This window comes from Erinaceus europaeus, chromosome 4 (genome assembly GCF_950295315.1).
Source record: "Erinaceus europaeus chromosome 4, mEriEur2.1, whole genome shotgun sequence".
Classification (NCBI taxonomy): domain Eukaryota; kingdom Metazoa; phylum Chordata; class Mammalia; order Eulipotyphla; family Erinaceidae; genus Erinaceus; species Erinaceus europaeus.
This window is the reverse complement of record NC_080165.1, coordinates 57,984,521-57,998,535: the sequence shown is the minus strand read 5'-3', so window position 1 is coordinate 57,998,535 and position 14,015 is coordinate 57,984,521.

Genomic DNA, 14,015 nt, shown 5'->3' with positions numbered 1-14,015 from the left:
GAACAAGGTTTAAAAGTTAACTGGGTGGGAGTAGATAGCATAATGGCTATGCAAAGAGACTTGCAAGCCTGAGGCTCCAAAGTTCAATCCCTCCCAACCCAACCGCCACAAGCCAGAGCTCAGCAGTGCTCTGGTATTTAAAAAAAAAAAAAAGTGGTCTGGGAGATGGCACAGTGCCATCTAAAGTGCTCAACTCTCAAGCAGGAGGTCCTGAGTTCAATCCCCAGCAGCCATGTGGCAGACTGATATCTAAGTCTTTCTCTCCACCTATCTTTCTCATTAATAAATAAAGTATTTTTAAAAATAAAAAAGTTAATGGCACATATTTTTATTTGTTTTTGGTTATTGCCTCTAGGGTTATCATTGGGGTTCCGTGCAATGCCTGCACTACAAATCCACTGGTCTTAGAGGCCCTTTTATTTTTCCATTGTTGTTGTTGCTCCTGTTGTTATTGTTGTTGTTGTTGCTGCTGCTGTTGTTGGATAAGATAGTGAGAAATTGAAAGAGGAGGGGAAGAGGAGGGGGGCTGGAGGTAGACACCTGCAGACATGCTTTACTGCTTGCAAAGTGACCCCCTGAAGGTGGGGAGCCAGGGGCTGGAACCAGGATCCTTGAGCTAGTCCTTGCACTTCACACCATGTTTGATTAACCCGGTGTGCTAGCACCCGGCCCCCAACAATAAATGTATTAAGCTTCATTATTCTACTAAAGTGTTACATCTTTGCATGACTTATCATAATATTCCATTAACATGTGTTGCAAACGATTACTATCTTTGATTTTACTCTGAGTGAACTTTTAAAAGATTTATGTATTCATATATGAGGAAGATGAAGGGAGGGGAAGAGAGGGAAAGGGAGAGCCAGGGCATCACTCTGGTACATGCAATGCAATGCCTGATGGGGACTGAACTCAGGAACTCACACTTAGGAGTCAAATGCTTGGGAGTCTGGCGGTAGCGCAGAGTGCTAAGCACAGGTGATACAAAGCGCAAGGACTGGTGTAAGGATATGGGTTCGAGCCCCCAGCTCTCCACTTGCAGGGAAGTCACTTCACAAACAGTGAAGCAGGTCTGCAGGTGTCTATCTTTCTCTCCCCCCTCTGTCTTCCCCTCCTCTCTCCATTTCTCTTTCGTATCTAACAACGGTGACAATAACTACAACAATAAAACAACAAGGGCAACAAAAAGGAATAAGTAAATAAATATATATTTTTTAAAACGTCAAATGCTTTACCCTCCGCACCACCTCCAGAGCTGCTATTTTCAGTAATTTTAATCATGAAAAATTTTAATTTATCTATTGACCAAATATTAATATATTCTTTCACAATTTCTTTCTTTCTTTCTTTCTTTCTTTCTTTCTTTCTTTCTTTCTTTCTTCTTTTTTTGCTTCCAGGGTTATTGCTGGGGCTCAGGACCTGCACTACAGATCCACTGCTCCCTGAGGATATTTTTTCTTTTGTTGCCATTGTTGTTTAACGTTGTTACAGTTATTATTTTTTATATTTATTAATTTATTTTCCCTTTTGTTGCCCTTGTTGTTTTTCATTCTTTTTGTAGTTATTATTGCTGTTGTTATTGATGTCATCTTTGTTAGATATGACAGAGAGAAATGGAGAGAGGACAGAGAAGAGAGAGAAAGATAGACACTTAGATTTCTGGCTGTCTTTATCCAATAAATAAAATAGGTAGACTTTTTTTTTTTAAAAAAAAAGGCCTTCCCCTTCCTAAGGTAGATTTTTTTATTCTCTCATTTTTAAAAAAATTCATTTAAGTATTTTTCTCATATTTATATATCATTTCCATCTGAAATATATTCTACAATGAATTGTATGATAAGCATCTAACTTAATTTTTTTTTTACAAATAGCATCTCATTTGTCCCATCATCTGTTATTGATGATCCATGCTTTTCCTTCTAACTTACAATGCTACATAGATCATATATTAAATTTTTCTATATATTCTATTTATTTGTAGGTTTTTTTTTTTTTTTGGTATGTTCCATTGACTTGTGTGTTAATGTGCCTCTACCAATTTTTTATTTAATTTTTTAAATTATCTATTTATTTATTGGATAGAGACAGCCAGATATTGAGGGAAAGAGGGGATAGAGAGGGAGACAGACAGAGAGAGACCTGCAGCCCCGCTTCACCACTTGCAAAGCTTTCCTCCTGCAGGTGGACACAGGGGGCTTGAACCTGGGTCATTACATATTGTAACATTTATGCTCAACCAGGTGCACCACCAACAGGCCTCTATTTGTGGTTTGGGGGGATTAAATTTTGAGGCCTCAGGCTTGAGAGTCTGTTTGTATGACCATTATGCTATTTACCCCTACTTTTACTACCTTTCCTTACTTATTGGATACACACATCCAGAAATCAAGAGGCAAGAGACTGATAAGGAGAAAGGGGCTGGGTGGTGGTGCAACTGGTTGAGCATACAGGTTACAGTGCACAAGGACCTGGGTCCAAGTCCTGGGTCTCCACCTGCAGGGGGAAAGCTGTGTAACTGGTGAAGGAATGCTGCAGTTGGCTCTCTGTCTCCCTCTCTATTGCCCCCTTCCCTCTTAATTTCTGGCGGTCTCCAGTAAATAAATAAATCTAATAAGTAAAAAAAAATTATTTATAAAAAGGAAGCACTGTGGAGTCGGGCGGTAGCACAGCGGATTAAGTGCACTGGGCTTAAAGAGCAAGGACCGGCATAAGGATCCGGGTTTGAGCCCCCAGCTTCCCACCTGCAGGGGAGTTGCTTCACAAGCGGTGAAGCAGGTCTGCAGGTGTCTATCTTTCTCTTCCCCTCTCTGTCTTCCCCTCCTCTCTACATTTCTCGCTACCCTATCCAACAAAGACGACAACAATAATAACTACAACAATAAAGCAACAAAAGAATAAATAAATATTAAAAAAAAGAAGCACTGACAAAAAACATAGGATAAGAGGGGTACAACTCCACACAATTTCCACCACCAGAACTCCGTATTCCATCCCCTCCCCGATAGCTTTCCTATTCTTTATCCCTCTGGCAGTGTGGACCCAGTATTATTATGGGGTGCAGAAGGTGGAAAGGTCTGGCTTCTGTAATTGCTTCCCCCCTGAACATAGGAGTTGGCAGGTCAACCCATGCTTCCAGCCCGTCTCTCTCATTCCCTAGTGGGGCGGGTTTCTGGGGAACTGAGACTCCAGGACACATTGGTGGGGTCGTCTGCCCAGGAAAGTCCGGTTGGCATCATGTTAGCATCTGGAACCTGGTGGCTGAAAAAAGAGTTAACATATAGAGCCAAACAACTTGTTGAATAATCATGAACCTAAAGGCTGGAAAAGTTCATTTGAAGAGTTGGAGGGTTCTCTGTTTTGTAGATAGCTAGTAGTCCTATTTTAGTTGTATTCCAAAGAGCCCATGACTACACTATTTTTTTTTCCTGAGCCTGACATCTGATATGCTGGTGTATCTAAGTTATTATCTGGAAATATTTTAAGAGAGATGGAGAGAGGGAGTCGGGTGGTAGTGCAGTGGGTTACGCGCACATGGTACAAAGCGCAAGGACTGGGTGTAAGGATCCCGGTTCAAGCCCCCGGTTCCCCACCTACAGGGGGGTCGCTTCACAGGTGGTGAAACAGATCTACAGGTGTCTATCTTTCTCTTCTCCTCTCTGTCTTCCCCTCCTCTCTCCATTTCTCTCTGTCTTATCCAACAACAACGACATCAACAATAGCTACAACAATACAAACAAGGGCAACGAAAAGGAAATAAATAAATATTTTTTTTAAAAAAGAGAGAGGGAGAGAGACAGAGAGACACCTGCAACATTGCTTCAACACTATAAAAGCTATCCCTCTGAAGCTGGGGACTGGGGGCTCAAACCCAGATCCTTGCACATTGCATCATGTGTGCTCAACCAGGTTTGCAACTAGGTCCCTCTACCAATTGTTTTAATTGTCACAGTTTATTATTTTATTTTTAATACATATTTTTAAAATATTAAAATATTTTAATAAATAAATATTTTTAGAAAATATTTATTTATTTATTCACTTTTGTTCCCCTTGTTGTTTTATTGTTGTAGTTATTGATGTCATTGTTGTTGGATAGGACAGAGAGAAATGGAGAGGAGGGGAGTCAGGCAGTAGCGCAGTGGGTTAAGCGCAGGTGGCGCAAAGCACAAGGACCGGCCTAAGGATCCTGGTTCGAGCCCCTGGTTTCCCACCTGTCTTCCCCTCCTCTCTCTATTTCTCTCTGTCCTATCCAACAACAACGACATCAATAACAACAACAATAATAACTACAACAATTAAAAAACAAGGGTAAAGAAAGGGAATAAATAAATATTTAAAAAAAGAAGAAGAAATGGAGAGAGGAGGGGAAGACAGAGAGGGAGAGAGAAAGATAGACACCTGCAAGGCCTGCTTCACCACCTGTGAAGTGACTCCCCTCCAGGTGGGGAGCTGGGGGATTGAACCGGGATCCTTATGCTGGTCCCAGCGCTTTGTGCCATGTGCACTTAACCTGCTGTGCTACTGCCCGACTCCCCATTATTGTGTTTATTTATTTATACATACATACATACATACATACATACATACATACCAGAGCAATGCTTAGTTCTGGTTTATAGTGATGCAATGGGGGGGGGGGATTAAGCAGGGAAGTCTCTTTGCATAACCATTATGCAATCTACACCTGCCCCATATGGCTATTCTTCCAATAATAGTTTCACCTAGTTGAATTAAATTAGGACCAAGAGGTAGTACAGTGGATAAAGCATTGGTTTCTCAAAGATGAAGTCTAGGATTTGACCCTCAGCATCACATGTACAGAATCATGCTCTCAGACAAGGACTTCCGGAGGCGGAGCTACGAGCAGCAGATCAATTTCCCTCCTCTCCTCTCCTCTCCTCTCCTCTCCTCTCCTCTCCTCTCCTCTCCTCTCCTCTCCTCTCCTCTCCCGGATCAACTAGGAATACCAAAGGAGACCACCCGGACCAAAACAAGACAGGACTAGAATGACCACAGGAACCCAGTAAATCACCCGTGAGTATAAACACGCGTGGCTGGTGACAGAGAGGAGAGAGGGGCCTAAGGAGAGATTAAATGACTGCTAACAGTTCAACAGTTTATCAGTGGAGACACCACCTCCAGTCTGCTCCACAACAAGGGGACAGCTGAAGGGAGGAGAGGACTCCCCAGAGACTCACCAAGTGCAACTCTGAGTCTCCATTGCTACTACCCTCAGAATCTGGAGCAGCAACAGGGAGGGACACCAGGGGACAGAGATCTAACCGGGAAACTCAGGAGAAGACCTATACCTCAGTGGCATAGCTGAGGGGCTGTGAAAGTCTCTTTGCATAACCACTGGATTATCTCTGCCACACCCTGCTTTATCTCTTGGTCAGGAGTCAGTGATTAAGCTAAGAAGCCTATCAATAGTTTAAAAGCCCTCAGGCTCCCATAGCCTACAGGGAAGAAAAACAAAGAGGCTTTTACACCACTGAGCTCCAACTCAGGGATTGAAAGAACTGTTAACTTCCACCACGGTAAAACCTTTAATTAAATTACTTAGACACAAGTCAATCCAGGCAATAGTGATCAATAACTTGAAAAGTACTGATAAAGGGAACTCATAACATAATATATAAAATGGTTAAAACAACAAGAAAAAATATTGGAGACTCGAACCAGGACAAGATTCCAGCTAAAAGTCCTCCAGAGGGTGAAGCACAAAACAACGAGTTCAACATCCAAACATTAGCTAAGGAAATAATCACAGGAGTGAGTAAAGAATTTGAAAAAATTGTAATCAGAAATGCAGGAACAACAAATGAGAATATGGAAGAAAATTCTAATAATCTCATGGTTATTAGAGAGCTGAAAGCTGAAATCGCTGAGCTAAGAAGGCAACTAGCTGAACAAGCTAAAACAGTATCAGAGCAGGGCAACAAAATAGATGAACTCCAGAAAGCAGTAGAGGGCAGAGAGAATAGAATCTATGAGGCTAAAGACAGAATTAGCAAGATTGAGGATGAATTAGAGACAACTAAAAAAGAAGTAAGAGATCTCAAAAAGAGATTAAGAGATGCTGAAAACAACAACAGAGTCCTATGGGATGACTTCAAAAGAAACAATATACGCATTTTTGGCTTACCAGAGGAAGAAAGAGAAGGGGAGGAAGAAAGCGTTCTCCAGGCCATAATAGCTGAAAATTTCTCTAGTCTAGACAACACCAAAGACATAAAGATTCAAGAAGCCCAGAGGGTCCCAAACAGAATTAACACAGACCTAAAGACACCAAGACATGTCATACTTAGATTGGAAAGGAATATGGATAAAGAAAGGATCCTGAAGGCTGCAAGAGAAAAACAAAGAGTCACCTACAAAGGAAAACCCATAAGATTAGCAGCAGACTTCTCCATACAAACACTACAGGCCAGAAGAGAATGGCAAGCTATCTATCCAGTGCTCAATGAGAAAGGCTTTCAGCCAAGAATACTATATCCTGCTAGACTGTCATTCAGACTAGATGGAAGCATCAAAACCTTCTCAGACAAGCAACAGTTGAAGGAAGCAACCATCACCAAGCCTGCCCAGAAAGAAGTTCTGAAAGGTCTCCTATAAACAACCAGACCACCACAAATAGAACATATATCAAAACACTCTAAAACTCTACAAGAATGGCGTTAAAATATCTTCAATCTTTGATATCAATAAATGTGAATGGCCTGAATTCACCTATTAAAAGACACAGAGTAGGAAGATGGATCAGAAAACACAACCCAACAATATGTTGTCTACAGGAAACTCACCTAACGCAACAAGACAAACACAGACTTAAAGTGAAAGGATGGAAAACTATCATTCAAGCCAATGGCCCACAAAAAAGGGCAGGAACAGCTATTCTCATATCTGACATGATAGACTTTAAAATACATAAGATTAAAAAAGATAGGAATGGACACTACTTAATGCTCAGAGGATCAGTCAATCAAGAGGACTTAACAATTATTAATATCTATGCACCCAATGAGAAGCCATCTAAATACATCAAACTTCTACTGAAAGAGCTACAGCAATATATTAACAGTAACACAATCATAGTAGGGGACTTCAACACCCCACTCTCTCAACTTGACAGATCATCCAGGAAGAAAATCAGTAAAGACATAAGGGAGCTAAATGAAGAGATAGATAAACTAGAACTATTGGACATTTTCAGAGTCATTCATCCCAAGAAACTGGAATACACATTTTACTCAAATCCACATGGATCATTCTCAAGGATAGACCATATGTTAGGCCACAAAGACAGCATCAGCCAATTCCAGAGCACTGAAATCATCCCAAGCATCTTCTCAGACCACAGTGGAATTAAACTAACACTTAACAATCAACAAAAGATTAGTAATAGTGCCAAAATGTGGAAGCTCAACAGTACACTTCTTAACAACTTCTGGGTCAAAGAGGAAATCAAGGAAGAAATCAAAATGTTTGGAGACTTCAATGAAAATGAAGACACAAGCTATCAAAATATTTGGGACACAGCTAAAGCAGTCCTAAGAGGGAAGTTCATAGCTATACAAGCACACATTAGGAAACAAGAAAAGGCACAAATAAACAGCCTGATTGCACATCTTAAAGACCTATAAGAAGAACAACAAAGGAATCCTAAAGCAACCAGAAGGACAGAAATCACTAAAGTTAGGGCAGAAATAAATAACATTGAGAATAGGAAAACCATACAAAAGATCAATGAAAGTAAATGTTGGTTCTTCGAAAGAGTAAACAAAATCGACAAACCTTTAGCCAGACTCACAAAACAAAAAAGGGAGAAGACCCAAATGAATCGGATAGTAAATGAAAGAGGAGAAATCACAACAGACACTGCAGAAATTCAACATATCATGCGAGGCTTCTATGAACAATTATATGCCACCAAGCTAGAGAACCTGGAAGAAATGAATGATTTCCTAGATACCTACCAACTTCCAAAACTAAGTAAAGAGGAGGTGGATAACATGAACAGGCCCATCACAGCTAATGAAATTGAAACAGTTATCAAAAATCTCCCCAAAAATAAAAGTCCTGGACCAGATGGTTTTACAAATGAATTCTACAAAACTTTCAAAGAAGAACTACTACCTCTACTTTTAAAAGTCTTCCAGAAGATTGAAGACACTGGAATACTCCCTGCCAGCTTCTATGAAGCCAACATCACCCTGATACCAAAAGCAGACAGGGACACAACCAAAAGAGAAAACTACAGACCAATATCTCTGATGAACATAGATGCCAAAATATTGAACAAAATTCTAGCCAACCGGATACAGCAGTATATCAAAAAGATTGTTCATCATGACCAAGTGGGGTTTATCCCAGGCATGCAAGGTTGGTTTAATATAGGTAAATCAATCAATGTGATCCACCACATCAACAAAAGCAAGACCAAAAACCACATGGTCATATCAATAGATGCAGAGAAAGCCTTTGACAAAATACAACATCCCTTTATGATCAAAACACTACAAAAAATGGGAATAGATGGAAAATTCCTGAAGATAGTGGAGTCTATATATAGCAAACCTACAGCCAACATCATACTCAATGGTGAAAAACTGGAAGCATTTCCACTCAGATCAGGTACTAGACAGGGCTGCCCACTATCACCATTACTATTCAACATAGTGTTGGAAGTTCTTGCCATAGCAATCAGGCAGGAGCAAGGAATTCAAGGGATACAGATTGGAAGAGAAGAAGTCAAACTCTCCTTATTTGCAGATGACATGATAGTATACATGGAAAAACCTAAGGAATCCAGCAAGAAGCTTTTGGAAATCATCAGGCAATACAGTAATGTGTCAGGCTATAAAATTAACATTCAAAAGTCAGTGGCATTCCTCTATGCAAACACTAAGTTAGAAGAAATTGAAATCCAGAAATCAGTTCCTTTTTCTATAGCAACAAAATCAATAAAATATCTAGGAGTAAACCTAACCAAAGAAGTGAAAGACTTGTATACTGAAAATTATGAGTCACTACTCAAAGAAATTGAAAAAGACACAAAGAAGTGGAAAGATATTCCATGTTCATGGGTTGGAAGAATTAACATCATCAAAATGAATATATTACCCAGAGCCATCTACAAATTTAATGCTATCCCCATCAAGATCCCAAGCACATTTTTTAGGAGAATAGAACAAATGCTACAAATGTTTATCTGGAACCAGAAAAGACCTAGAATTGCCGAAACAATCTTGAGAAAAAAGAACAGAACTGGAGGCATCACACTCCCAGATCTCAAACTGTATTATAGGGCCATTGTCATCAAAACTGCTTGGTACTGGAACATGTACAGTCAGACACACTGACCAGTGGAATAGAATTGAGAGCCCAGAAATGAGGCCCCACACCTATGGACATCTAATCTTTGACAAAAGGGGCCCAGACTATTACATGGGGAAAGCAGAGTCTCTTCAACAAATGGTGTTGGAAACAATGGGTTGAAACATGCAGAAGAATGAAACTGAATCACTGTATTTCACCAAATACAAAAGTAAATTCCAAGTGGATCAAGGACTTGGATGTTAGACCAGAAACTATCAGATACTTAGAGGAAAATATTGGCAGAACTTTTTTCCGCATAAATTTTAAAGACATTTTCAATGAAACGAATCCAATTACAAGGAAGACTAAGGCAAGTATAAACCTATGGGACTACATCAAATTAAAAAGCTTCTTCACAGCAAAAGAAACCACTACCCAAATCAAGAGACCCCTCACAGAATGGGAGAAGATCTTTACATGCCATACATCAGATAAGAGTTTAATAACCAACATATATAAAGAGCTTGCCAGACTCAACAATAAGACAATAAATAATCCCATCCAAAAATGGGGGGAGGACTTGGACAGAATATTCACCACAGAAGAGATCCAAAAGGCCGAGAAACACATGAAAAAAAATGCTCCAAGTCTCTGATTGTCAGAGAAATGCAAATCAAGACAACAATGAGATTTCACTTCACTCCTGTGAGAATGTCATACATGAGAAAAGGTAACAGCAGCAAATGCTGGAGAGGGTATGGGGTCAAAGGAACCCTCCTGCACTGCTGGTGGGAATGTTAATTGGTCCAACCTCTGTGGAGAACAGTCTGGAGAACTCTCTGAAGGCTAGAAATGGACCTACCCTATGATGCTGCAATTCCCCTCCTGGGGATGTATCCTAAGGAACCCAACACATCCATCCAAAAAGATCTGTGTACACATATGTTCTTGGCAGCACAATTTGTAATAGCCAAAACCTGGAAGCAACCCAGGTGTCCAACAACAGATGAGTGGCTGAGCAAGTTGTGGTATATATACACAATGGAATACTACTCAGCTGTAAAAAATGGTGACTTCACTGTTTTCAGCCGATCTTGGATGGACCTTGAAAAAATCATGTTGAGTGAAATAAGTCAGAAACTGAAGGATGAATATGGGATGATCTCACTCTCAGGCCCAAGTTGAAAAACAAGATCAGAAAAGAAAACAGAAGTCGAACCTGAAATGGAATTGGAGTATTACACCAAAGTAAAAGACTCTGGGGTGGGTGGATGGGGAGAAAACAGGTCCATGAAAGATGATAAATGACATAGTGGGGGTTGTTTTGTTAAATGGGAATCTGGGGAATGTTATGCATGTACAAACTATTGTATTTACTGTTGAATGTAAAACATTAATTCCCCAATAAAGAAATAAATTATTAAAAAAATTATTTCAGGGCAGGGGTATATTGCATAATGGTTATGCAAAGAGACTCTCATACCTGAGGCTCCAAAGTCCTAGGTTCTATCCCACGTACCACCATGAGCCAGAGCTGAGCAGTGCTCTGTTAAAATAAAAAAAAAAAATTATTTCAGCAGTAGCAATTCCAGCATTGTTTCACTGTTCATGCATCTTCCCCCATGCAATTGGGGACCAGTGGATTGAACCCAGGTCCTTTGTCACTGTGATGTGTGTGTTTAATCAAGCATGCCACCACCTGGCTCAGCCAAAGGTCTTTTTTTAAAATTTTTAATATTTTATTAATGAGAAAGATAGGACGAGAGAGAAAGAACCAGATACCACTCTGGCACATGTGCTGCCGGGGATTGAACTTGGGACCTCATGCTTGAGAGTCCAAAGCTTTATCACTGCGCCACCTCCCGGACCACAGGTCTTTTTTTTTTTTTTTTTTACAAGTCACTTTTTTTTTTAATTATCTTTATTTGTTGGATAGAGACAGTCAGAAATCAAGAAGGGAGAGAGAGACAGAGAGACACTTGCAGGCAGCCCTGCTTCTCCACTCGTAAAGCTTTCCCCCTGCAGGTGGGAACTGGGGGCTCGAACCTGGATTCTTACTCACTGTAACATGTGCGCTTGCTTAACCAGGTGCACCACCACCCAGCCCCCCAGCCAAAGTTCTTAAATGTTATTTGGCCTTCCTCTTTTCATCTCTTTTTCCTGTATGTCTGCTGCTCTCTCTTTTTAAAAATTATATTTATTTATTTATTTATTGGATAGAGACAGCCAGAAATCATGAGGGAAGGGAGTGATAGAGAAAAATATAGACAGACACCTGTAGTACTACTTCACCACTTGCAAAGCTTTCCCTCTGCAGGTAGGGACTGGGGGCTCAAACCCAGGTCCCTGTACATTGTAACATGTGCACTCAACCAGGTGCGCCACCACCCAGCTCCTCTGCTTCTCTTTGCACTTTGGTTCCATATTCTCACACTGCAGTCTGGCTTCCTCCATAGAACCAGGTAAGACAACCTCAATTCTACAAGATCCCTTTCTTCTAGTGCCAGAATGTAAAAAGTTGAGGGACTGGAATGACCAGGCTTAGGTCAGGAGTCCTCTATGGGTAGGGAATTGTAACTGACACTCAAACCTCACTGAGGAAGGATTTAGGATTTAGTGCCTAAGAATTGGGTGAATACTGTTTTCAAGGAAGTAGTACAGAAAAGTTCCAAAAGATAAAAATGTTATGTACAACTATCACTGCTGATAGTTTGAGAAAAGAGAGTGAGAGAGAGATACCATTGTTTAAAATCCAGGTCTTGTAAATTCCTCATTTAGGATTTCTTGTAGATATTTTCTGGGCTATTCAAGAGCTAAGCCATGGAATTTTGATGTGTCCCCCTCTCCCTTCCAATAAAAATTTTCATTTCTCTTTGCAGCCCTCCTTGGCTGCTGACTATTCCATCTATGAGACATTCCTTAGAATCCATAATTCTTTGTTCCTTTCCTAGACCTCGGGGCCCTGAAAGGCAGGTAGAAACTGAATCCCAAATGTAAACATTTCTCTATATTCAGATTTGTGCTTCCAGCTTAGCTGGTGGGCACAGGAAAACACCAGGGCCACAGTGAAAATACCTAGCTGACAACTGCAGTATGGCAGCAGAAACCATCCAGTTTTGTTTGACCCATGGGGAGGAGTTTATGGTGTGATTGTCTTCCTCTCCCATTGTAAACAGAGCATTCATTGCTGGGAATAGAAAAGGCTAGATTTACCACTGGAGGAAAAATGCTTATTTTAGCCTCTTTATTAATCTTAGGGTAAGTGACCAAGATATCAAGAGGAAATTGGATCTGCGCTAATCACCAGGGCAGAAGAACAGGTTTGGCAGGGTAGTTTTGAGTAACTCCTCACTGAAAAAAAATTTACTACTCACTTTTGAAATGTCTTCACATATATGTTTTGAAAGCCTATTTTATTAGCATAGGAAGCTTTCAGCCCCACTCTAGGGACACCATGTGGGAAACAGGAACACAAATGGCATTTTAGTGGCTTACTATTCTAGCAGGACCTGAAAATCATGGCTGGAAATCACACACAAAGGTCCATGCACCCCCTCATTCTACTGCCTTGGGGCAAGTTCCTTTTACTGATTAGACTTTTATGGAAGAAAAAGGAAACTAATATTTATTAAGCACCTAATTTTCATCAACACTAGATTGTATGCTTTCATTTTTTTAAAATTTTATTTATTTATTCCCTTTTGTTGCCCTTGTTTTATTGTTGTAGTTATTATTGTTGTTGTTGGATAGGACAGAGAGAAATGGAGAGAGGAGGGGAAGACAGAGAGGGGGAGAGAAAGATAGACACCTGCAGACCTGCTTCACCGCCTGTGAAGCAACTCCTCTGCAGGTGGGGAGCTGGGGGCTCAAACCAGGATCCTTAACAGTGGTCCTTGCGCTTTGCACCATGTGTGCTTAACCACCTGACTCCCTCAAGTTCATATTCTAAGTCTCCCAGATTCTAGTTACTTAACCCGGTGAAAACTGCATACCTTTTCCAGTAAGTTTCCTGGTCTGTAAGCAGAGTCAATGACTAAGACCACCTTACAGGTTATTGTGACACTCAAAGAAGATGATATGAGAGTGAAGAATTCGGTTTAATCTGCATTGTAAGTTTTAGTTTCACCTAAAAGCTTTTGGTTTCTTGGAATTTCCTCTAAAATTTAGGGGAATCTGATAATCATTGTAAATGTGACTTTTTTTTGTGTTAATTCTCCATCTCCATCTCCAACTCCCTCCCATTTTCATCTGTGTCCTTAGTTTTTACCTTTAGGATTATTTCTGGAGCTTAGAACCTGCACTACACTATGAATCCACAGCTCCTGTGGCCATTTTTTTTTTTTTTGATAGGACGGAGAGAAACTGAGAGGGGAGGGAGAAGTAGAAAGGGAGAGAGAAAGATACCCAATATGAGAGGGGAAAAATGGATTGAATGTCTCAAACTTTTTGATACATAGACCATAGTTGTGAGTATGTATGCCTTCAATCTAAGCACTTAAGACTTCAAATTGATAATCAGATTGAATTTTAACAGTGGGCTCAAATTGTTAATACATCTCTAATAATGACATGTTCTTTGTAATATTAAATCACCTATAAGCTTAGACCAGGGAGAACAGAAGCAAGTAGTGGCATCACTTTATAAGATACAGCTATATGTAAATAGCATTAAAAGACACAAATTATGATGAGGTCTT